This window comes from Octodon degus, unplaced genomic scaffold (genome assembly GCF_000260255.1).
Source record: "Octodon degus isolate 3935 unplaced genomic scaffold, OctDeg1.0 scaffold00116, whole genome shotgun sequence".
NCBI lineage: Eukaryota > Metazoa > Chordata > Mammalia > Rodentia > Octodontidae > Octodon > Octodon degus.
In genome coordinates this window covers 6,978,689-7,004,235 of record NW_004524692.1, presented here as the reverse complement: position 1 = coordinate 7,004,235, position 25,547 = coordinate 6,978,689, and the positions used below count along the sequence as shown (strand labels likewise).

The window sequence follows — 25,547 nt, the reverse complement described above, 5'->3', positions numbered from 1 at the left end:
TAGATTTTTATAGACCCTAATTAGCCATTAAGCGGCTCTGGGGCTCCTAGGTTTAGTGATTTGGAGCAAATGACTTAAACTTATGAGTTTGCATTTCCTTGATCTGCAAGACAGGCCTAGTAAAGTGGAGCTGGCAGGAGAGTTCAACGAGATCTTGTCTATAAGAGCTCTTGGAGTCGTGACGCCCGGGCTAAGGGTATGAGGAGTCCTGTTACTCGGACATCACATTCTCCAGGTTTCTCCCGACCTCTGCTTACTGTGGATCTGTCTCTTGTGCTGCAGTCTCTCCTCTTCCCTGTCCATGCTGGTGTTTCCCAGCCATCCACACTTGGCCGTCATCACCACTCTCCTTCTCTTCCTCTAGGTTTCCAAACACTGCATGGATTCCACTTCCTCCGTGATATCTGCTCAAGGACTTACAAGCACGCTTAATCTGGAACATTCCAACTTGAACATGTTCGGACCTATGTCCTCGCTCCTCCAGTCTCTTTTGTATATCTGTGACCTTTCTTGTTCACAGAGTTCACTACACTCCATTCAGGGCCTAAGCTAGAAACCTCAGAATCACATCTGATTCCTCATCCCAGCAGGTCAGGAAGTCTTATCGGTGCTGCCTTGTGGGCATCTCTCCACGTCCTTTGAGGCTGCCCCAGTTCAGCCTCCGTATTTTCTTTCACTTAAAATGTTTGCAGTGATCTCCCAGCCCTCCTGCCCCCCGGGCTCGCCTTCCTTCTGCAGACCCCGAGGCTGCCACGGGTCGGTAGCTTTCCACACCGCATTCTGATCTCATCACTCTGCTCTGCTCTGGAATCCTTTCATGGGCTCCGACAGCACAGCGCTGGTGATGAAACCCAAGCTGCTTGACATACTATTCAGAACCCTTCTCTATCGGACTGCACTTCGCTTTCAGTTCCTCCCCTTACACCTCCCTATGTATCCATCTTCCAGCCGTGCAAAACACGGCCCATGCTCCCTAGCTTGTCCCCACGCCTTTGCTCCTGCAGCCCGCGCTGCCTGGACTCTCTCTCCTGTCCCCTCCTCTCCCCAGGACCCCTTTTTTATACTTCTCAAAAAACTGTGAGCTTTTTCAAGGCACCAATTACATCTCAGTCATCTTTGAAGAACAGTACCTTTTAACTTAATTGCTTAATACAGAAGCACTAGGATTTGAAATCCCCAGGTGATTCCAGGTGAGGGAGGCCAACTATCTAGCACGTGGGAATCATCGCTTCCCCAGCACATCTCCTTGTTCTATCTCAGTATTTTTTTTCTGACTGTGTTCCAGAATCTTGGTGACCTGAAGAGCCGTTTCCAATCAAATGGACTTAGCCTAACAAATGCCACCAATTTGTCATCCTGGTGTGCCTTGGTCACAGCCAAAGGTCCTTATCTATTCTTTTGCCACTATTTGCTATCCTCATCTGTGTCGCTGATCAGCAATGGGAACTTTAACCAATCTCTTAATCTCTCTAGGGTTTAGTTTCCTAGCCTAATGAGACAGTAAAACTTCGCACTGTGTGGTCAGGAGGACATGAGCTAAATGAAGGATGTGAAACCTGTTAGGTCCTTATACAAATAAGGACATCATCAGCATCATCACCATCATCATCATCATCATCTTCATCATCTTCATCCTCATCTTCCTCTGAAGATGAAGGAATAGTCTGCTGAACTAGAGAAACTAAGGCTCAGCGAGGTAAGGTAACTTGTCGTCATTTATTTCATGGCAAACCAGAGCCTCTGTCTCCAGCTCCTGGGGACTTTTTACTCATCTTGCTTCTCTGCACACCAGCAGCTTGATGATGCTCAGGTTAATCCAGGGCTTTCTCTAGAACAGTAGTGATTTGTGAGGTAGGATTGACTACAGCTCAGAGTTCCAGGAGGCCTTTTGCTCACTACCCTTTATCCCGCTTTCCTACCATTCAAGACTTCCTCCCGGGCCCTCTCAGCTGCCTAAAGATGGGGAACATGTGGGGTGAGGAGAGCTGAAGACTGCTAAGTTCCTCAGTGTCACCCTCCACACCCTCGTATCTGCCCGTTCCTTGTCCTCAGACTCAGGCCCTCCAAGGAGCTGGCAACTTAGTTGGGGCCCAACATGGCCAGGCCTCAGGACACACATAACCACATCTGTCACCAGAGTCATAAACTAGAGAAGGTCCAAGCTGAGAGAACTTACTCTCTGGGGCTCCCAGGGCCTTGGTAGAGATCCTGACCTTAGAGAAGAAAGGAACACTGACAAGAGCCCAGGAGGAGACCTCTTCTCTATACACTTTCTCATCTGTCATCTTGAGGTTATGTTGGCTAGTGCAGGGGAGGGCTTGCACCTTGGTGGTAGGGATCCAAAGACAGCATAGGAAGCGAGGTGAGGCAGAGAGTCACTCACTGATGTACAAGCATCTCCCAAAGGCAGCTCTTCTGGGTGCTAATTATTGACCCCCTTCTTCCAGGAAGGGCCACCCCCATCTTCCCAAGAGGAGACCCTTTTTCTGAACCAATTTTTAACCTATATATCTGTTCATCTTTGTCTCCTTCATGCCTGGCATTTCTGGACCCAAGTGGGTCCATGGGATGTCTACACACTTTTGCCTTCCTCCATCTCTTTCCAGAATGTGCATCCTGCTTCATCCTTCATCCTCTGCTTCCCATTGAACTTCTGGGCACTTGAGGACACAGATTCAGTCCCCAGAACCCTTTTCTCTAGACAGAGGAGCCCCCTTTCTCTAGTTTCCCTCAGTCCTTACTCCACGTTGCCCTCAGCCTCACCTCACCAACGTACTCATGCCCACTCTGTGCTCAGCAGGACGGCCACAAGGCAGAAACTCTGCCTTATGTGGAAGGTAGAGTCCCCTTTCAGGGCAGGAAAAGGCAGAAGAAAATGCCAGGCCTTTGCCCCACTCTGCTGCAGGGCCAGCCAGCACTGGACCTGAAGTTTCACCCTGGACAAGCAGGTCCTCCCGGGCACTGTGTCTCCAGTGCCCATGTGAGCAAGGAGAGGAAGGATGAGTCTTTGGGGAAGGAACAGGAAAAGTCAGAAAAAGAGAGAAAGGGAGAGCAGAAGAACCTATCTCTAAGCCTGCCATAGAGGAGGGTAGAGAACCTTATGAGCAGGCCTGAGCTGCTCAGCATCAATATTCTCTACCCTCCTCCACCTACCCACCCCCCCCACCCCCACCCCGTCTCTGCTCAGCCACACAAAGCCTCTCCCCATGCTTTCTCCTGTCAACAATTCCTTGCATAAAACAGGAACCGTCCCTGGAGTACCTTTGCCGTCCCACTTTGCTTGACTAGTTCTTGTTCCTTCAGGTCTCAGCATAGATGTCTCTGGCCCTGGAAGTTGGTGATAGCACTGCCCTAATGCTTGTGGTATGGAAACTAGACCTAGAGAGCTCAGCACTCCAGGAGGACTGCCCGGAAGGGGTGTTCCTGCCAGCTGAACCCGGCCTGCTCTGACTACATGTCATCTTGCCCCGGTGCTGTGTCATAAGATGTTTGTGCTAGAAGCCTCTCTGTGGCCACGCCATTCAACCCTTCCCTTCACGGAGAAAGAAGCCAAATCCTAGAAAAGGCGAGCAACTCTCCCAAGATGTCACAGCAAGCTAGTGGGGCATCTCATTTTATACCAGAATCAGAGCCACAACACTGACTTTCTTCATCTCAACGTCTTTCTTCCTGCAAGATCTAATTCTCAGGGCTCAAGCTGTCAGTTGGTGAAGAGCCATCAGTGGAAAAATTACCCATGAGGCTCTTCCCCTGTCCAGTATGTGTTTGATCTGACCCTTCCATCCAGAAGTCTGAAGGGGTCTTGCTCAGCCCCTACAAAAAGAGAGTTTCCTCTGGGACAATTGGAAAACCTTTGGTCCACCAGGGCTTGGGAGCCACTGGAATTGTCTCCTGAGCCACTCAGCCTTTGTTTATTTAATAGGTGGCTAAAGAGGGACCTCACTTCACCAGGGAGAGTAGTTCTCCACCTTTTTCTGTCCTTCCCCTGTACTTAATAACATTTGCTCATTCACACCTATGGAGGAAGGGGAAACCCTTAAATACCCTGTGCCTATAATTCCTACTCAGAGAACTGGCCCCTTCAACTCCTTCTCTTCAAAGTTACTGTTCCATGTACAGAGAGCAACCTCTGACCCTCACATGAAGAAGGCTAAGAGGGTCCACTGTTCCCCTAAGAGGAAGTAGTTCTAGCCCTTCCCAGCTTTCCCTGTGCTCCTTATCCATGCTCCTCACTTAAGAAAAAGAACGGAGAAGGGTGGCATGCAGACACCGATAGATACAGAGCTACACTCAGACACACACTCTCTCTCTCTCAAAACAGCTAACTACGCTAGTATAACAGGGGTCTAGGTCATGCTGTGGGCAGGCCCCTTTATCCAACAGGGGACATTTGGAGGCAGAAAAAACATACCCGTGTAAGGGCTAGAAGAGGTATAAAGACAGGTAGATGAGGTGGCTTGTGCAGAATCCAGTAGCCAGAGGAGTCGGGGCCCCTAGACAGGGAGGAGGAATACAATTCCAGTGTAGGGTTGGTGAGCTCATGAAGATGAGCACTCAGTGACACTCGACAACATGATGAGCAAACCACTATCAACCTAGCTCTCTGTCTACTGAAGTTTTTGCGGCTGTGACCCCACTGCCCTCCCTAGCCCCAACACACCACTGTGCAAGCAGCCACCGGGGATCCCAGTGGGCCTTTCCTTCTTCCCCTTTGAGGGCACCTGCTCCAAGCTGCTAGAAGATTCCCAGAGCAGATCAGTCCGAGAAGCATAGACTGCACGCACATGCACATACACACACACACACACACACACACACACACACACACACACACACCCCACACCCAGACATAGGATATGAGCTGGGATAGTCAAATCTGGGTATTACAAAAGACATCTGGGGGCCAGGGAGATAGCTCAGTAGAATAAGCACTTCCTGGCAAGCGCAAGGGCCTGTGTTCATTCCCCAGTTCTGAAAAAAAACCAACAAAGGATATCAATAGAGATCTACTCCAACTTGAAAGCCTAGCTCAAAAGGGGTCAGGTCCCTCTCTCCAGTGACCCAGGTCAGTTGCAGGACTGGGACTGGTGGAAAAGGAAGGAGATAGGCTGACATGGGCTGGATGTAGTGGAAGGGTCCAAGTGACCCTTCTTCTGATTCTTTCTAGATCTAGCATCCTGTTTTAAGGCCCTACTCCTGCTGTTTCCTCTGCTTTCACTTGCCACCAGGCACCCACTCTTCCTAAGAAAGGTGAGTAAATGATACATTTTAGTCCTGTTAAAATTAGTTAGGGGTAAGGGAGACTCTAAGTAGTGCCAAGGAACAGTAAAATAAAATAAAATAAAACAAAACTAGAAACAGAGACCTCCATTTGAGTCCCAGCCTTGTCATGAAGTACCTGGACATAGGGTGTCATTTTTCAGAGCCTAGCTGGGAAAGGGAAAACTGTTGCCTATGCCCCTCAGGGCTGGGAGGAGCTGGGCTAGGCCCACTCAGGTGCAGTAGGCAAACAAGCGCAAAGGACGGACATCCAGGGCCTGTGCTGCAGCCAGACAGGGCTTTGTCCTTCACTGTACCTCTGCCCAGTGTGCTTGACTCAGCTCTGGGGTTGGGGGGCCCTGGACCCCTAAGTCTCCATGGTGAGGGAGCCATTCTCTGAGTTCAGCAGAGGTTGTATCCATGGTTAACGTATAATCAGCACGGTCTGAGCAGCAGGACATTTCCCGCCCCAGGGCCACATTCTTGAGGTCACAACAAGTGCAAACTTGTTATAACCTGTGTCAGAGCAGCAGAGGGCAGTGGGGTCACGGAGGGGGATGGTGTCGACATGGCTGGGGCTGATGGAAATGGGCAAGAGGGAAGGGGTTGTGGATGAGAGGAGATATGCAGGTGGCCCGCAGCGTGAAGGTGCAGCTCTGGGACCCGATCTTGGGTTGCGTCTGGGCACATCTGCTTGGGTGAGGGGGCAGGGAGCCGTGTGTGGGGCTGCATAGATGAGCGTGGGCCTGTGTGTCCCTGCATATATGAGCTCAATTGTGTCCCTGTGGCAGGAGGCAGAGGATGGGGCTGGGCAGCAGGGGGCCCAGGCTAGGCACTGGAAGGAGGCGTGGGCAGGCTATGAGTGCCCCAACCCAACTCGGGCTTCAGAGAACCTGCATTCCAGCTCCATCCACAGACTCCCCCTGTCATGGGAGCTGGGCTTGTCCCCTCCTGTGCCCTCCACAGTCAGCCCTGTCAAATGCCCATCTCTGCAGCCTGTCCAGGGAGTGTGGGAGGGTCGCCTGGCCCTGGGCCCACTCCCCCATGCTCTCTGGGCCCTCCGGACACTGGGGCGGGTGGGGGGCGGTGGGGGAGGCTCTGAAAGCAGGTGACTGTTTGGGGGAACTTGGGGACAGAGCCCCCATTGTGCCCTCCCCGGAGCCGCCTCAATGGAGCTCCCTGGCACAAAGGGGCTTTGACAATGGGCAAGGACATTAGTATTCAGAGCCAGCCCCTCAGCCCTCTGCTGCCCCACAGCCCAGGGGCGGGAGCTGGGGGACTGCTGGCATCAGGAGAGACAGGGGGTGGAGCAAGGCTGAGACTGAGGCGATCTTACCCCCTAGGGTCTCTCTTGTGGGCACTGCCCAGGGGCCAAGGATGGGACACTTGTCTAGGACTCCCAAACCTGCCATGCACCAGAGAGGACTTTCTAAATGCAGGAAGACACAGGGCAAAGGGTGAGGAGCAGCTGTGGGGAGTCCACCACCCCGTGCCTCAGTCTCCTGTCTGTCTATTCATGGTGGGAGCACTGGACAAGGCATCCCCTACGTGGAGGCTGCATTTCAGAGTGGTCACACCTTCAAGGTGAGGGTGGGATCTGAACCAGTAATATTCAGACAGAGCGTGTGTTCAAGGCTTGGGGGTCTTTGGGTTGCCTTTTACTTCCTTGGGGTACCAACTTCTAATAAACCCTCCACTGAGGAAGCCACTCCAGAGGAAGCAAGCACAGCAATTAGTGCTAGGTCTCAGCCTAGACTGACAGAGGAGCAGTCTTCCTGCCCAGGGGAATTCAGCCCCAGGGCCAACAAGCCTGAGCCAGCTTCCTCCCAGTGTGTACCTGTCTCCCCCACCCACCTCCCGTCATCAGAGACCTCTCCTCCAGTCCAGGGATGGCCCACACACCAGCTGCTTTTCCCAAGGCACCATGTCCTACCTCAGCTCCACAGCCCACATGCAGAGACAGATGCAAGGAAAACGATTCCAATAGAAGGCTCCATGGCCTGGAGTGGTGGAGATGGGAGAGGAGGGCAGTGGTCTATCAGGAGGCTACAGGCAGCATCCAGAGAGCAGGCACCACCTGACTGCCATCCCAGCCAACGACAGGCTCCCTCTGCCCTGGATGTCCCAGTGCTCTCCAGAAGAGAGGGCTATGGCACATCACAGGCAAGGCAGGAAAGTCGATGAGCCTTGGGAATATCTCCCCAGCTTTCCCTTTCCTCTTCAGTTGCTGGCAGGCAGACGCCCCTGTTAGCTACTCTCAAGGTACCCTATTATTCTCTAGGAATGGGGGTCCCTGGTGGCTCACCTGGGATTCCTGGGAGAGGTAAAATCTACTTCCCACTTCCTCTAGGAGCACACCACACACACACACACACACACACACACACACACACACACACGAATCTTGGTGAGAGAGCACAAAGCTAGGAGCCAAACTCCTGGCTCAGGGTCCAACAAACCTGGGGCCTTACACAAGTCACTTGCCTTCTCTGAGCGAGGAGGCCCCCTCTGTAACACAGCAGGGTCGCTCCGTGACTTCCTGCCCTGCATTCAAGAAGAAGGCTCTGAATTTAATAAGAGCTTACCTTACTGAGAACTATGCTAAGCACATTAATAGTGTTATGTCACGTCATTCTCAGCAACTCTAAAACATTGGTGACTTTTGTTCATTTTTTCTGTGGTACTAGGCATGAACCCAGAGCCTTCACACTGACCTACCTCTCCCTTTTTATGTTTTATCTTGAGACAGGGTCTTGCTAAGTCAATAAATTACCCAGGGCTGAGTTCAGACTTGTGATCCTCCTGCCTCAGCCTCCAGAGTTATGAGATTACTGGCACGCACCATCACATCCAGCTATGTAGGTGCTTTTTAAAGCCTCATGTTATTGCTGAGAAAACTAAAGCACAGAGATGGATTTGTCCAAGGACAGGCAGAAGTGAGATTCAAGCTCCAGCAGTTACCTTGTCTCCAGAATCTGCATCATTAATTACTACCCCATTCTGTCTCCCTATCAGCCAGGAAAATCAGCTGGAAGAACCAGAATGGCCTGGACTTCTTTGAAAATGTCAGATTCTCTAAGCAACAATTCTCAAAGTGCAGCCCTGGAGCCCTTTCAGAGACATTAAGAAGATGTGTAAAAACATTAAACAGTTCTTTATGGTATAGATTTATAAATTAAAATAATTCTAGAAACAAAAAAATAGCAAAATAAAATTTGGGATTCCAAAAAATGTATAACAATGTCACTCTCACTAGAAAATGTAGCTATTGGGGCCGGGGAGATAGCTCAGTGGAATAAGCACTTCCATGGCAAGTGCAAGGGCCTGAGTTCGATCCCTGGTTCCACCAAAAAAAAAAAAAAAAAAAAGAAAGAAAATGTAGCTATTTTTATTTTTTAAAAAGTCATTTTACAGGAAATGGTTTTATTGTTGCTATTTTTTAAAAAATTAATAAGTCCCTACAGCATTCACTTCTAGAGTAGCCGATATCAATAGCTGTAAACATCACAAAACTCTTCAGAGTTTTTAAGTGTAGAAGGGTCCCGAGATCAGAAGTTTGTTAAGCATTCTGCTCTGGATCGCCGCAGGCACTCGCCTTGTCCTCTCAGCAGCTGCCAGTGACTTTTTATCATGTGATCTGCCAGTGGGTCTGGAGAGGACATGGGGCTGGATCTAGTAGGTGAGGAAGGGAACAAGGTAGAGCCAGCCCCGGAAAACATAACACCAAGAGACCACCTGCGGGCGTCTCTGTGTCTCCCACCTCACCAGGCGCTGCTCAGAGATATGCCCAGCACAATGAATTGGACACTGACCTTAGTCCCTATTTCTACTCTGGACAATAGCAGAGAAGCCCAGCACTGGGCTGGAGTCAGACCTCCCTGGTGAGGCAGCATGGCTCTGAGGGGCCTGTGTACTGCTGGTCATCTTAGAGCGAAGCCTTTGCCACATGATGAGGCAGTAGGTAGGAAAAGAGTTTCTTTTGAAGCTTCCTAGAGAGCTGAATATCGGAGTCTTCTGCGTGCCTACTGCAGGAGTCCCAGGGCTGGCTCCAATTGGACAGTGGTCACTCTGTACCCAAGAAGTCAAGCTCTGTGCTGGGTGTCAACAGTTTCAGGGAAAGAAAAGATGCCTGCATCTGAGGGTGTCCTCCACCTGAGGAGTCATAGGCCCTACCTTAAAGGACCCCCAATGGGGTCTCCTCCAACATTACCATGTGTGGGCATCCTGGGAAAGTCACAGGTGAAAGAGAGTGGAAAGATGGCAGAGAAAGAAACAGGAGGACAGTGGTTTACAGGAAAGAAGGGACTTAGAGTGGCCTTGGGGGCAGTGTCTAGAGTGGAAAGGAGAGCATGGCTCAGAAATTACCCTGGGCTATGGCTCGCAGACAGAGGCTAAAGACCTAGTCCCAAGAGGTGTGATGCTACAAAGGAAAGGAGAGACATAAAGCCCCCTGAAAACCATGAAGGGGCAAGATAGAGCTAGTGTTTTGTGACAACAGTTCTGGTGATAATGCCACACCAGCCAAAGGGAAGGAGTCGAGGAGAGAGAGAGGCTGGAGGCAGGCGGCCACCAAGGAGGCTCCACAGCACAGGCGCAAGCGGGATCAACAGGCTAAGCAGAGGCCTGAGGAGGAGAGTGTGCAGTCCTGAGAGAAGCAGAGAGTGAACTGGGAGAGGAAGAAGGAGAAGCAGAGAGAAGAGGGCTTTCCAGAAAGCACAGGGGGCAAGGTGGTGAAGGGTAGAAGCTGATGTCTTCCGAGAGAGAAGTTGCTGAGGACAGGGGGAGACACTACCGGTGGGGCGCTCAGCAGCCCCGCTCACATTTGCAGAGTCTGCACTGAAGAAGTGCATCAGCTTGGCAAAGACTCATGGGAAGAAGAGCCCATGGGTGTGAAGCCCTCTGAGGACCACCAACCAATGGGAGCAAAATGGACACCTCATCTTAAAGACTGATAAGTTATCCATCTTCCCAAACCCCAGAAAGATGAAGGATTGAGACCTGGGACAGAAACTCAGAAAAGCCACCTCAGAAGGGCAGGGACAAGGCCCAGTGGCCAGGAAAGATGAAGGGGGTCAGAGAGGTGGGAGGACCCTATCAGGGTGGCCTTGGGGGCAGTGTCTAGAATGGAAAGGAGAGAATGGCTCAGAGATTACCCTGGGCTATGGCCCACAGACAGAGGCTAAAGACCTAGTCCCAAGAGGTGTGGAACTTTACTCCCCTTTCCCACAAGTTTTGTTTGCCTTTCTTTTGCAACCTTCACTTCAAATGTCTTTTTCTTTTGCAGGATTTGCTTCCTAAGACCTAACCTGTATTCTTCTAACTACAGACTCAACCTTTTCCCCAGAACCTTTTTGCTGCTGGAAAAGCTGCAGAAGTCCAGATAGGTCCCTTCCCATGTTAGACCTTTCTGGATGCCTGAAGTGCTAACTCAGTCCTTCTGTGCCCCCAATTCTCCAGCTTCTCTCTGTAGGCCACATAGTTCAGCACTGACTTCGCTCCCACATTCCAGAGCCAGTGCCTCCCCTTCCCCACCACCTCAAATCCAGGCTCCAGAATGGCAGACACCCACGGAAGGGTTTCTCCCACAATCCCTTTCTCTTTCCCCTGGTGGGGGGAGGATGGACAGGAGCGAGCCAGGATGCACTTTCTCCATCAGAGAGGTGGGAGGACCCCTGTCAGCCAAGAACTGTGCTTCTTACTTGCTAAACCTCCTAAGCCCTTTTACAAATATTGACTTTTCAAAAATTCTCACAACTATTATTGGCCCCATTGTGGGGATGAGGAGACTTGTGTGGCTAGCAAGTAGTAAAATCAGGATTTAGCTGCTAGCGGTGACAACATGGAGACTAAGTGCAGACGAAGAAAGCAAAGCATTGAACTCAGTCTGTGGGAGAGACAGAGGTGACAGGGCTTGGGAGCTGCCCCAGCCAACCACCCTTCACTGGGTGCTAAAAGCTTTGGATTCCAAAACTCCCCTTTCTCTCCAGTCTTTCTGCAGTTTTAGCTCAGTGGTGTGCCTTTGTTCTCCCTTCTCTCTGCCCCCTTCCAGGGCCTCACTAGAGTCCTGGACAGCTTGGCCTCACCATGGACAGTAGCACTGACCAGTCAGGCAAGAGAAGAATCTAAGCTGGGAGTGGAGGGGGTGGGGAATTGAGATTCTTTTCTTCTGTTTTAAATCACCTTTGGCAGGACAATTTAGAAGCTCCATCATCCAATGTCTCTCCCTCTCCACCAATGCTAAGGACTTCAATCTATCTAAACATCTCATATGTAGAAGCCAAGCATTTTGCTACAAGGCCCAAGAGTCTTCACTGAGAAATGGGTCTCACTGCATGAGCTACCCCCAAGACCTCTGACCTTTTACCCCACCAAGCCCATGATGACCCCAGAGAACTTCCTCTGAGCCCACCCAGTTCCAAGTAGGCCAGCCTCCCTCATTCCTAGGAAGGACAAAGGAAGGAGACCCTGGGCCTTCTCCCTGTCACTTCCTTCTAATCCAAGTCAACAAAGCTGGAGCTGAAAGTGAGCTTACACAGAGTGGCACAGGTGGGGGCTGCACAGAGGAGCTGGGGGATGTCAGTGAGCAGGCAGCTAATCCCTAGCCACAAATACACAGGCCATAGACTGGATGTGGGGCAGATGTGGTTAGACAAAACCTTTTCCCATCAGGGTAAGGGGGCAGCAGTGGGATTCTACATTGGTGCTACAGAAGAAACGGGACCATAAGCCGGTACCCCCTGCCACTCCCTCCCATCCCAACAGTCAGTGGAGTCATTGCCATTTGATATCCACTGAGACAACTTGGCTGCTCTGGGCCCTGCGTGGGGGTGGGGGTGGGGAATGGCTTAGAAAACAGCAGTTCCTTTCAGGACCCAGGTTGGCAAGGGCTTTGGGAGGCTGGACTGGCCCAGATCACCCACCAACTCCCCCTCTTATCCTCCCCCCCCTCACCACCACCACCAAAGAACTGGGTGAGGGCGGAGTTGGCACTGCCTGGGCCATGCCTACTGCCTCCAGAGTGCAGCCTGGACCTTTTCCCTGGCATGAAGCTCCCTATCTCTGCCTTCCCCCCCCATCTTTCCCCCAAGATCCAGCCCTGACCCAAGACACCTGGCTTCTCCTAGACTTGGTCCCCCATGCACAGTCTGCACCTGCAAGCCCCACCTTTGGCACAGGATGGTGCCCACCATCATGCCAGGAATATATTCAGAACTCCTTGGAGATCAGCTAGTGAGGCTTAGGCTGAAACTAAAGTGAACTTGGTGGTGGCTGCTAGCCTCTCCTGGGGCTGGTATCTTAACACCCACTCCGTGCCCTTCCTCCTCAACAACCCTAACCAGGAGGACCTCAGATCTTCTGTCATCATCTCTCTCCCACTCAGTCTACCTAAAGTAGTCTAGGATTGGGGTTGGGGGGAGACAGGATCCAAACACCTAGGCAAGGGCAGACTGACCAGAAGTCTTGAGTAGAATGCATACTGATAAGCAACTGGGGAGGCTGGAAGCTGAATTGGTCTGGCCTTCCCCCACCCAACTTCCCTACTGCCTCAGCCTGCCTGGGGGGCTTCATTTGCAGGATGAAAGCTCAAGATACTAGAGGCCCCAGCACTGCCTTCCCCCAGAGTCTTCCTTCTACCCACAATGAGGTTCAGTTCTCCTCCCTGAATCAGAACTTGCAGCCTCTAGCTCTTTTCAGGTGCCCTTGGATGGGTTAGGGTGTGTGTGCCAGGGAGTACAATGGGAAAGGGTCTCTCTGCTCAGAGGACCAATGTATGGATCCATCTGCCCTCTAGCTCCAAAAAAAGCAGCCCTGCTCTCTTCCCCTGGGATTCTCCCTATGAAATAGCTGCGGTGGCATGGGGCATCCTAGGGAGAGGTGTCTAGAAGTGGAAGCTACATCAGAAAAGGAAGAGACGGCCAGGGAGCCACAGAGACAGTGCAGAGGGCTGTCAGTCCCCTGTCTAATCTGTTTTGTCTCCCCAAGGAGAGAACTGGTGGTTGTAGGTGTCATTACCACATGAGCATCACCGTGACAGGGGGCGGGGAGCTGCCCAGGGGATTGACCTGTCCAGATCGGGAGGAGGGGGCACTTGCTGTCTGATGCCTAGGTCTGGGATGTATCGTTATGTGAGCAGGTGTGCTCAGTGAGAAGGGGCATGGGGAAAGCCACTTCCACAGATTAAATGGGTGAGGTAACCATCCTGGTTTGAGCACCCTCGTGGAGAGCCCTTTCCTGGAGGTTCAGTTTGGGACTGGCCTGGGCCGGAGAAGGGGCACAGGATGGTACCACTGAAGCCAGCTTGGGTAGGGACCAAGGAGCCCGGGGCCCTGATGCCTCTGAAGAATTACGTGGACAGGACCCCGGCCAAGGGGGTCTTACCTTGGGTCAGAGGTGGAGTGGCCCCTCGGACGGGCCAGCGGGACAGATGACGGACGGGGAGGGCAGAAGTGACAGGAGTGAGGAGCAGAGCTGCGCGACGGGTAGGGCCAGGACTCTTAAACCAGGAGCCGGGATCAGATAAGGGCTTGTCCTGGGGATGAGGCCGGGGTCGGGCCGGCGGGGGGCAGAGCAAGGCCGGGTCTGGCCGCCCCCTCCCTCTGCAGCGCTGGAGCCAAACTTTGTGTGAATGGAGGGGCCCGAAGGGGGCCGGGCGGCGGGGGCGGGGGGACTCTAGATTGACCAATAGGAGAGTCGAGCGCCAGGCCGGGCTTCCGGGATTGGACGAGTTGATCAGGGGGCGGGGTGTGGGCCGAGAAAGCGGAGCCTCAGACGGATGCAGGCGCAGGAACACCCAAAGGCGGAGACCCAGACTGTCAGGGAGAAAAGAGATGGAGAGACGATACGCGGAGCGATAGGGGCTGAGCTGGCAAGATGACAGGGGAGGAGAGAAGGAAGAAAAGGGAGGCGGAGGGGTCAAAGACGAGGAGCAAGAGCCGGAGCTGCGGGGGCGGGGCGGGGGTGAGTTAATGAGGTGGAAATGAATTCAGGTCGGGTCCACCGGCCCGGCGGGCTGCGCTGGGAGGAGAGGGGGGCAGACTGGGCCGGGCGCCTCGTCCGGCACAATTTGCCTATTATTCACGGTTGCCCAAGCAGCCAGTGGGTGCTGTGTGCGAAATTCGCAGAACATCATTTCCACCTGCAGCGCTTTCAGCTGACAGGGAGCTAAGGCTGGAGCTGGGACGAAGTGTGGGAGACAGCGAAGGACGAAGGGCTCCTGGCAGGTGTAGGAGGAAGGAGCCGGCGTCCGCTGCGGCGGGTTCCAACGGAGGCGGGGTCTTTGGGCTCTGGGAGGAGCCGGGGAGGACACTCGCGGCAGAGGATGGACATAAACAAGGCCCCAAGGAGACGTGAAAATACAAGTCTGTTTCAGAACAGGATTGGACTAGAGTGCAGTGGTGGTTCTCAAGCTTCGCATCAAGGGCTTCTATTGGTACCTGAAATTGTGTTTCCAGAGGTTTTTTAATCCGTGATCTTCTCTCTTGGTATTTATTAAAGAAAAATAATTATTTCTCCGGTTTTGTTCATCTTAGACATTTGATTACTAATTGATAACCAGTGTTACCATTTGAGTTGGCGTAAACCCAGGGATAAACGAGGAAAACATAAACTAGAAATTTTAGTTTAGCTTAACCTCTAGAAGCCCACACGGATAAAATGCCTTTCAAAAACCTGTTTGGGGAAGAGGGGCGGGCTAGGCTAAAGGTTAGGCACCGAAAGCATAGCTGTTTTGCTTAGGGAAGCAGAAGTAGATACAGGACAGTAGATACAGAGCCATCACATGGCCACCCAGAGGCTCTGCAGGCGGTGGGCAGCACCCGAAGTTCTTGAGCAGGGTGGGAGCTCACAGGCACGGTGCAGCAGCTTAGCAAGGTTAATCTCAAATGAGCAAGTGGGTTTGAGTCAAGAGGAAATGAGAGGCAAGAAGATGAAATACAGAATAATTGCAATAATGCAGACACGAGCCTGTACAAGCCCAAACCAATATGGTGTCAGTGAAAGGTGGGACAGAGAAAATGAATTGCAGTACAGCAAAGTCAAAAGAAAACAAACAAACCCTTAGGGATCCACCTGACACGACTGGTCAGAGAAAGAAGCTCCGGAAATCACACCAGGATCTGAAATCTAGCTGTCTGAGGAACTAACGAGATCGGTAATGATCATTTGGAGAAGCCCAAAGTAGGGGACAACATGGTCAAACAACTGAGGGGGAAGAAGAGATGGTGAGTTCAGAGCTGGGAGGTATGGGAAGGGGGAGAGAGAGAGAAGGAGACAGAGAGAAACAGAGACAGAAACAAAGAGACAGACAGAGAGACAGAGACAGAGACAGAAACAGGCAGAGACAGAGACAGACAGAGAGACAGAGACAGAGACAGAGACAGAAACAGGCAGAGACAGAGACAGATAGAGAGACAGAGACAGAGAGACAGAGAGAGAGACACTTGCCTTTGGGGCAAGATCCACTGAAGTTAGGGCAGCAAGGAAGCTTCCCACAAAAAGGAGGCACATGGAAAGCAGCCTGGCATGAGGCAGGAAGTGTGCCTCGAGGACAAGAGAAGGAGCTCCAAAGAGCAACAGAGAGCCCACCAGACAGGCCGAAAGGGGAGACAGGAGAGTGGGATGTCCCAGAAACCAAAGAAGGGGCTTAACTGGACGGGGCTGTAACAGTGTCACCAGGTACAGAGGCACTGACTGTGGCAATGAGACAGTCACTGGTGACATGTGACAGCAGCTTCAGAAGCATGAATGTGGTAGGAGCAAGATTACAAGGGGTTGGCTTTTTAAAGTGGAGGAATGTTAGCAAGTACAGGCTATGCTTTCGAGAACTTTATTCAGAAAAGAGAGAAATACTACTGAAGCCTGGACAATGTACTAGAAACTATCTCTCAACTCTTCAAACCTCCTGAGCCCCTGTGATCCTAAGTCAGCAGGGATGAAGAGTGGTGAAAGGCTGCCGTACCATGCTGCTGTAGAGCTTAAGGATGACAGGGCCCGGACATCCAAGAAGCGACCCCACAGTCCTGACATTTAGAATTGGGAAAGGTCTCCAAGCTCAGGGAAAAAAAAAAAATACAAAACAAAGCTCAGAACACCACAGCGTATTTATTATTTTTACAAAAATGTTACCCAAGCACGTGTATCTCCATTCAATCTCTGGATGTCCATTTCAATCTCACCTCATAAGAGGGCTCCTCTTCCTGCCTGTCCATTGTGGAAAGACCATCAGCCCTCTGACACCACAGCAGCCACCCTGACTCTTCGCTTCTCCTTCCCTCGTCTCCTTTCTCTATTCGTGCATCTTAGGGTGCTGGGGCTTGAACCCAAGGTTTCAGATATGCAAAGCAAGAGTCTGTCACTGGGCACTGTCTACAGCCTTTTTCATTTTGAGACAGGGGCTCACCACGTTGCCTGGTGGCTCCTGCTTCAGTCTCCTGGGTAGCTAGGCATGCCACCACATGAGGCAGTGCACCTGCTTTCCAAATCACCTTGGTACTACCCCTTCCTTTCTATGCCATTACCACTGTGGCCATCTGGGACCCTGGTACCACCCACCAGGGTTTCTGTAGCAGCCTTCTAATTGGCTGTCCTACCTCCAGTTTGTCTCTTCCTCTTCTTCTTCTTCTTTTTTTTTTTTTTTTTTTTTTTTGTATTTTAGGGAAGGGTCTATAGGGTGTTCAGGGTCTCACTACTAGATCAGACTCATAGTGATCCGCCTGCTTACAATCTCCCAAGAGCTGGGATTACGGCGCGTGCCACCATGCCCAGTCTCAATTGCCTTTCGGTGTGTCCCGGGGGTGGGGCTGGCTCAGCAGGCTGAAGGAAGGAACCCCCAGCCCCTGTGCCTGCTTGCTGGTGCTTTAATCCGCTGAGCTATTTGGTCAGCCCTTGTCTCTTCCTTCAGATCATGAAATCCTCTATGTAAAGATAATTAAATAGCAATAATGAACATCTCTTTGAAACACAAATCTAAACATGTCATCTCTCAGTTTAAAAACCTTCAATGGCTGCTAATGGTCTCTAAGGAAAAGCGAAGTTCCTTCCCAGGGAGCAGAAGGTCATCATAACCCAAACCCGGGGCCTCTCCTCCCCTGCCTTTGGCTGTGGAATCAAATTCCACTTCCTTCTCCAGCACCTGTGGCTCAGTCTTGTGCTCCCTTTCTGTGTTTTGCTCTGTGACCTTTATCACTTATACAGTGTCTCTGAATGATGCTCTAACCACTGTCTTCAGCCTCATCTCCAGGATCCAGGCTGCCACTTTGGGTCAAGTGAGGGGAATCTCTGCCCTCACTCGACCCAAACAGCACTCATCATCTTCCTCTTGGAAGATGGCGATGCATGTGACTGGGAATGGTTGTCACTTCCTCCTTTCTGTCTTACTCTTGGTCAAGCCGACTAAGAAACTAAAACTCTGCATTCTTCACTCTTGGCCTATGTCCCATCCTTTGCCAATTAAGACACCAGATTCTACTAAGCCTGCCTTCTTTGCATCTCTCTTGGATGTCTTTTTTCACTTCCTTTTCTCCAGATGGGGCCAATCACTACCAGCCCAGAACCTCACCAACCTGTCACCCCTCCCTAGTCAAAGAAAAGAGCAACATGCTTTCATTATTTCAGCCTCTCTGTCCTGCAATCACCACAAACAGGGGTCCCTTCTTAGAGGTTACAGTCCTCCTTTGAGAGGAAAGAGAAGGAAGGATCAGGGGGCAGAAACACGAAGAAGAGGTACCTTGAAGAAAACGTCTCTGAGAAATTCCCTCCAACAGAAAATTAAGAAACAACCAGAGGCTTAGTGTTGGATGGACTGAATCTTAGTCCTATTTTTCTGGGGACCCATTTCTCACCTGGAAAGTGAGGCCTACTCCTGGGCTACGCCTAGATGCCAAACGACACTTAAATCTTCATCTATCTCTACCCCATTTTATAAGGCAAACTAGGCCCACATCTGAGCAGGCATTCTGATCCCATAATTATAAAGGGAGTAAAGGAAGAGACAAGGCCAAAGTTGGAAGGAGTAAATCTGAAAGAAGAAATGAATTTGGAGAAGAAGACCCAATTTGCTAAAGCATGTTGGTCAACTTTCTGTTGTAGTAACAAAGTGCCTCAGGAAAACAAAGGAGGAAAAGTCTATTTGGGGTCACTGTTGCAGAGGTGTCAGACCATGGTCACTTGGCTCCATTGCTTCTGGGTCGGAGAAGATGCAAAATACCATGGCAAGGAACATGTGGTAGAGCAAAGTGACTCACATCACGGCACATGGGAGGGCGAGAGAGAGGCAGGGAGAAGAGGAGAGGGGAGCAGGCATGGGATAAGACCTTCAAAGGCCTGCTCCACAGTGACTTCCACTTCAACTATGAACTTACCAATGGGTCAGGCATTTGTTCTTTGGTATAGTGACATGGGACACCATGACCTATGAGGGTAAAAGCCTCAGGAGCCCAGTCAGCATCCTCACCTGCCATCACCTCTCCAGCCAGGTCCCGTATCTGAACTTTGCTGCCCTCGTGTTCGAATCTTCAATAGGTGAGTCTTGGAGGGATACATCATGGATGAACCATAATATAAACAGAAGAGGAGGCTGGTGAGATGGCTCAGTGGTCTAAAGCACCTACTAAGAACAAGCTCAGCAAAGCACAGGGACCCTGGTTCAATCCTCCAGCACCACATGCCAGCCCGCCCCGCCCCCTGGTGGGCTGGGCTGGCCACACACACACACACACACACACACACACACACACACTAAAATAAAATAAAATAAAATAAACAGAAGAGAATGGCACACACACTAAAATAAAATAAAATAAACAGAAGAGAATGGTTTGGTTCTTTGGTATAGTGACATTGGACTCCATGACCTTGGGGAATCTTTTTATACCAATGAGGGTAAAAGCCTCAGGAGCCCAGCCAGGGCGCTATCTGTCCTGGAGCTGTGTTCTATTTCTCACCCTTTCACACTAGTCTCCAGCTGTGGTCATCTTCGCTATCCGTGCCTTTGACCGCATCTTTCCTCTGCCCAGCGTCCTCTAGAGCCCTAGCTCCATTGGTTATACAAGTTGTCATAATCTACTAGATTGGCCTCCCTGCTCCACTGAACTTGTGCTCTCAGCCATCTCCTGTCTTCCCCTTCATGCTTCCGCTCCCACTGCCAAGTTTCTGCCCAAGAAGTCTCATGATCTTACTCAAAGGATCCTTCCCAGGTTGGCTGACCCTAGGGCTTCCTGCAAGGCAGCTGCTGATACAGCAGGCTGCAGGCCAATCCTTGTGCCTGCACTCAGACTTTGTCTGGGGAGAATGGGAACTGCCCCCTAAAAAAGCCCCACCACTCCATGCTACGTGCCGCCAAAGGAAAAGCCTCACTCCAAGTGGGCTTCTTTTTCTAATTGCCCACGAAGTTTCTTTATCGGAGGCAGCAGCGTGGCCCTCTGTGCCCTTCCTGTCCCCCATGTTCTCCATTGCCCATCACCACAGCTGCACGGTTACACTTGGACTGACTCCTTGCAAAGATGCTTTGGTTCTCTCCCAAAAGCTAGGATCCTGTTTATTTTTCTTGTGTCCTGGAACCTAGGAAAACTTTTGTTTTTCTCCTGCCTCTCTTTAAATGACAAACAAGAGATTGCTACTATAACAGCAAGCAAAATCCGCAAGCTGCAGGATCAGTAAGTCAGGTGAGAGAGTGATGATCTCCTCATCAGTGACACAAAGTTCAGCTCAGCCAGAACTGGGGCCAGGCCCGGTGAGAACACCTTCGCGAGGCCCTGCAGGCCTGTGATTCCCCCCTCCTGCAAATGGGGCCAACGCTATGCGAATGCACTCTTGCCCAGGAGTCTGGTTTCTCCTCTCCAAGCTCCTGGCACAGGGGAACCAATGTGAGCAGCCACTTGGCAGAACAGAGAAGGGCAGGTTAGCAGTCCCCAGGCTCGGGTGACAGGGCCAGGCCCAGGAGACAGGGATGTTGACTGGGGCTTTAACAGCACTCCTGATGCCAATCTTAGGCTGAAAACTCGATATATCCACTTGAAATAACAAGAAATAGACAGGAGGGGTGGGGATGAGGAGGGCGATGTGCCGGGAGCGCCCCCTGCAGGTTTCACAGGGTGGTGCCAGGACAGGGGAAGCATCAAGACAGGCTGGGGCCTTGGTCACGACGAAGGTGGTGGTGGCGGCATAGGTGATGATTGAGAATAAAGAAGAGGAGGAAAAAGAGAGTGAAAGATAATGGCTAACATTTACTGAGTAGCTTGTCAAGTACGATTTTATGCAATCCACGTGATAAACCATAAGAAATAGACAATGTGGCTATTTTCATGTTTAGATTTTTAAAAATTGAGGTTCAGAGAGGAAACAATGTACTCAAAGTCACCCAGCACTTGGTCAGTTGGGATCTGAACCCAAAGTCATTGCCTCCCAAGCTTGTATTACTCAGTACCCCATTCCAGCCTTGCCAGTGATTACATGAATTTCTAGCCCTCCCATGTCACTTCTGTATCTTTCTACCATTTTAGTTCATATTTTCTTCAAACTTTAAGGAATCTGGAGACCCATAGGTCCTTACCTTGTGTGTAGTAATACTGGTAACAACAACAACAACACACACTTTTATACCAACTCTCTGATTTTAGTCATTGCTCTGGGGCTGGGGGCTGGGGAGTAGCCCGGTGAAAGAAGGGCTGTTTAACATGTAAAAGGCCCTCTGTTCAATTACCAGAAAGAGCAAAAAAATATGTTCTTGGGACAAAATGAAAGTTAAAATATTTCCATTCTACCATTTTGTTTTAGTTTTTGTAAGAGTTCCTCCTGGCATTCCCATAAAGTCATGATCAGTTTGTAAGATTTTTTTTTTCTTTTTGGCTGGCGCAGGATGCCATAAGGGCAGGTCTGGTAAGGCATGAGGATCTGGGGATTGAACCAGAGAATTCTGAGCTTGACTTCCTTTGCTTAAGCAGGCACTTAAATAACTGAGCTAATGAACAGGCTCCCATAAGAACTTTTTTTTTTTTTTTTTCCGGTACCTGGGATTGAACTCAGGACCCTGCACTTAACAGGCAGGTGCTTATTCTACTGAGCTATCTCTCTGGCCCTGTAAGAATATTTTGTGCTTCATTTTTATGTACCGGTGATTTTATATGCACATTCCCATAGATAAGCACAGCCATGACAATGACTTCCCAGTAACCTCTTACACTGTATGCTACAGACGCTACATGGCAGATATGCTATAACTTTGCAAAAAGAGCAGGAAGCTGAGAATATCAAATTCTGGCATGATACAGAGCAACAGAAACAGGAATTCAGGGCTTGTAGGAGTGCAAAATATCACAACCACTTTGGAAGACAGCTTGGCAGGTTCTTACAAAACTAAATATACTTTTACCTATGATCTAGCAATCATAATTCTTGGCATTTACTCAGAGGAACTGAAAACTTGTGTTCACACAAAAACCTATACATAAATGTTTATAGCAACTTTATTCATAAATACTCAAATGTGGAGGCAACCAAGATGTCCTTCAGTAGGAGAACAGATAAATAAACCTGTGGCGTGTCCAGGCCACAGAATACCATTCAGCATCAAAAAGAAATGAGCTAGCAAGACATAACAAGACAAGGAGTAGCTGGGCATGGCAGCACACCACTGAGATCCCAGACCTCTGGACGGCTGAGGCAGGAAGACTGCATTTGAGCCGAGCACAGGCAAGCTAGCCACTTAGAGAGCCCCTGTCACTAAAGACCTAAGAATGTAATCCATGTGGATGCCCTGGGGCCAGTGCCCAGCACCAGGAGAGAAGAAAAAAAAATAGACATGGAGGAACCTTAAGTATGTAAGTAAAGAAGCCAACCTGAGAAGCTACATATCGTATAATCCCAACTATACAACATTCCAGAAATGGCAGAAGTATGCAACAGTTTTCGGGGGTCAGGCAAAGGAAGGAATGACCAAAAAAGTTGTTTAAGGCAATGAAATAACTCTCTGATACTATAACAGCAGATATATGTCACATACATCCAAGCCCATGGGACATCCAACCCCAGGGGTGAACCTTAATGGGACCCATGTACTCTGGTGATTGTGCTGTGTCAACACAGGGTTCACAGTTGTAACCAACACTGCACTCTCTTGGAAGTTGTTGGTAATGGGGGAAGCTAAGTATGTGTAGGGGCAAGAAACATAGGAGGAAGTCTCTGTCTTTCTCAATTTTTTCTGTACTTCTAAAACTGCTCTTAAAAAATGAAGTATTTTATTTTTATTTTTTTTAATGTGTGTGTGTGTGTGTGTGTGTGTGTGTGTGGCCAGCTCAGCCCACCAGGGGGCAGGGCTGGCTGGCATGTGGTGCATGGGGGATTGAACCATGGTCCCTTTGTTTTTGCTAAACTTGTTCTAAGTAGGTGCTTTAGACCACTGAGCCATCTCACCAGCCCATGAAGTATTTTAAAGGAAAAGCATGAAGTAGTGACATAGATAGGTGAGTTGAACTCATATCTTCACTTTGGCTTTTGATAAACACTTAACTTTCCTCAATTTGTGTCTCAGTTACTCTTGTCTTGTTGCTTGGACAAATACCCAACACCCAAAATGAAGGAAGGAAAGATTTATTTAGCTCACAGTTATTTGAGGCCTCAGCCCATACTCAGCTGGCTCCAAGGTAGAGGGCAGCAGTTCAAGGTGGAGGCAAAGAACAAGCGCAAAATGGAGAAATAGCAGCAACAGTGGCAATAGAGAGGAAGTCTGTCTCTCAGTGTCTCTTATGTTACATTCAGGCTATCCGCCCCAAGGCTGGGTGTCGCACTCACACCCATAATCCCAGCAGTACTAAGACCCATAATTCCAGTGGGTTATAAATTAATCTCAAACTCTAGAAGTCCTCGCCCCATGACTGCATGAGGCTTTGGGGGGACAACTAGACACAAACCATAACAGTTTGTGAATGAAAAATGAATTTTTATCTCCCAGGGGAGTTGTGGGAATTATATAAGGTATGGGTCTCATTCATACTGATGCTCAAAGGAAGAGTAGTGTGGTGACAGCATGCATTCAAGTGTCTTTCTCCCCAGGAGATCTCAAGCACCTCACGGACAGAAACGTCTTCCTTTCTATGATCATTTCCACCTAGTGCATTGCCTGGCACTTGGGCTCCATAAAAGTCCGTTGAATGAGCAGCTCATAAGCCCTAATTGAAACTTTTCTCTCGGTTGGACATCTGGGACACCTTTTGCTATTAATAAAGTACTTTCTGAAGCCCTTCTATTTCTAGTGCCTAATTTGATGTGCACACGTGGGAAGCGGGACTATTTGCACATGTCCAGCACCCTGGCAGAGATGGAATAACTGCGGCTCAGAGAAGGAAATCCTATAGGTAATAGCACAAATCAGCAACACAGCTTAGAATGCCTGACCCTGCCTCTTTCCTCTCTAGCTACCTCCTGTATCAGAGGCTCCTCCAAGGATGGGCCTGACCTCAAAACAGTACCTCCCCCCAGAGACCACCTTTTGGGCAGTGAACTCCCAGCTCCCAGATGGGCCTCAGCAGTCTCAGGGAAACCAAACACTTTATTCCCAAGCACCTCAAGAGCCCATATTTCCCAGAGCAAGGAGCCTCTTAGGAAAGGAGCAGCTTGCCAACTTTTTTTATTTTTTTATTTTTCCTTCTCTTTGAGGGGGTGAGGAGGCGAGCTCTGAGCTGTCCAGGAGGAGGGACTTTGGCTAAAAATAGCTCTGGCGTGTGGATCAGCCCCTAGTGGTACCCAGGACTGGGGAAGGGAGGGGGATGCTGTGGAGCTGTCGCCAGACTGGTTGCCTTGGAAACGAGAGAGGAGCAGGGGAGCCTGGGAAGTGGGATGACACAGATAGCAAGTCCTAGTCAGTGCTGCCGCTACATATAGGAGAAAGCAGTGCCTGTGGCTGGCCCTCTCCAACCGGGCCCGTGGGGGGAGCAGTGTCGGGGGCATGGACACCACCCTCCAGGGGTCTCTGCTGCCAGCTACTCTCCTCTCCACGCACTGTGAGTTGAGTTGTGGGGACTTGGGATTGGGGCCCCTATCTCCAAAGCAAGGGGGTTTGGGAGGGTCCAGTTCCTAAGGAGTTTTCTCTGGATCTCCTTCAAAAAGAATAAGTCTCCTTTGCTGTCCAGCACTCTCCAGAGGGAAGAAGGAGGATCCAGGAAAATGTGGTACTGGGGTCTTCTGAAAAGGAGTCACAGCATGCACAAATGAGGGGTAGGCTAGAGGAACTGGAATTATTGGAGGGAAGATGCAGAAACCAAGTCCTTGATCTTGAGATAGAGGCAGAAGTTTCATACATTTCCTTCACTCACTCAGGAATACCAAAGATAGGACACATGAAAAAAAGACTTACCTAGATCTGGGGTCAAGAGAGTTCTGGGGATCAGACATTGGGGTCACTTCCCCAACCTGGGCAAAGAGATGGAAATCAGAGTCTCTAAGACCCTGAGAGAAGGTCTAGAAGGCTGCCTGGGGCTAAAGCTAGCACGAATGAGATCTAGGCACGTTCACTGCATGCCCTGGGGTCTCTGTGACAGCAAACACTCAAAGATCCCTTCCAGTGGACATCCTGAGCTGTGGGGAGAGAAAAGGAATTCTGCTGGTGGGGAGAAGAAAATCGAAGTCTGCAATTGCTTGGGGTTCCTGGCCCTTGTGTCCCTTGACCTCATGAAAATAAAAATGTGTGGGTAGGTGAAGGGATGACAGCCTTAGGCTCGGGGCCATCTATTTTTGGCTTCTCCTGCCCTTTACCCCTATAATTACATCCTCTCCCAAACACTGGCAACAGAGCACTTCACTCCAGCATTTAAAATGTAGAGAGCTGGGTTTGGAATTGCATATCTGGGCAATGTCTGCTCAGGACATGGTCAAATGTCCAGGCCATCTGTGGTCCTTATGTCACACTCCTGCCCCTGTCCACCCACAGCCAGCCCAAATCTCCTTGGAATGGGAGAGAGGAAAATTCCCAGCAAGAAGGAAGCTTGACAAATCCTAAACCCTCACTCTAGACCTGTCTTTGTAGTCCATCCCTCTTGGGAGAACTTGGGGAACTAGGGAAGGACTCTGACCCCGTCTTTCAGGAAAGACTGTGGATCCCAGAGCTCCTTGGGGAGGTGGAGGAGAACTTGAAGGAAAATCAGGTAAACTTCACTTGGAAAATAGGCTTTGCTGAGGGGAAAAAATGGGCTTGGGACATATGGCAGGTGGGAGTGGGATTGGTGTAGACAGTGAAGAGGAAGTAGGAGGCTATGGGGAAAGATGGGGGGGGGGGATAAAGGACAGTGCCTAGTGCTTCA

The 25,547-nt window shown here is 50.3% G+C and overlaps 1 protein-coding gene across 1 annotated transcript in view; it reads right to left on the bottom strand.

The window, feature by feature from the left end:
* Window positions 1–13,842, bottom strand: part of Kcnj10 (potassium voltage-gated channel subfamily J member 10) — a 29,570-nt gene extending 15,728 nt beyond the window's left edge. The window contains exon 1 of the mRNA XM_004639941.2: window positions 13,639–13,842. The gene's annotated coding sequence lies outside the window, so the exon portion shown is untranslated. The remainder of the gene's footprint in view (window positions 1–13,638) is intronic.
* Between the last annotated feature and the right edge of the window lie 11,705 nt (window positions 13,843–25,547).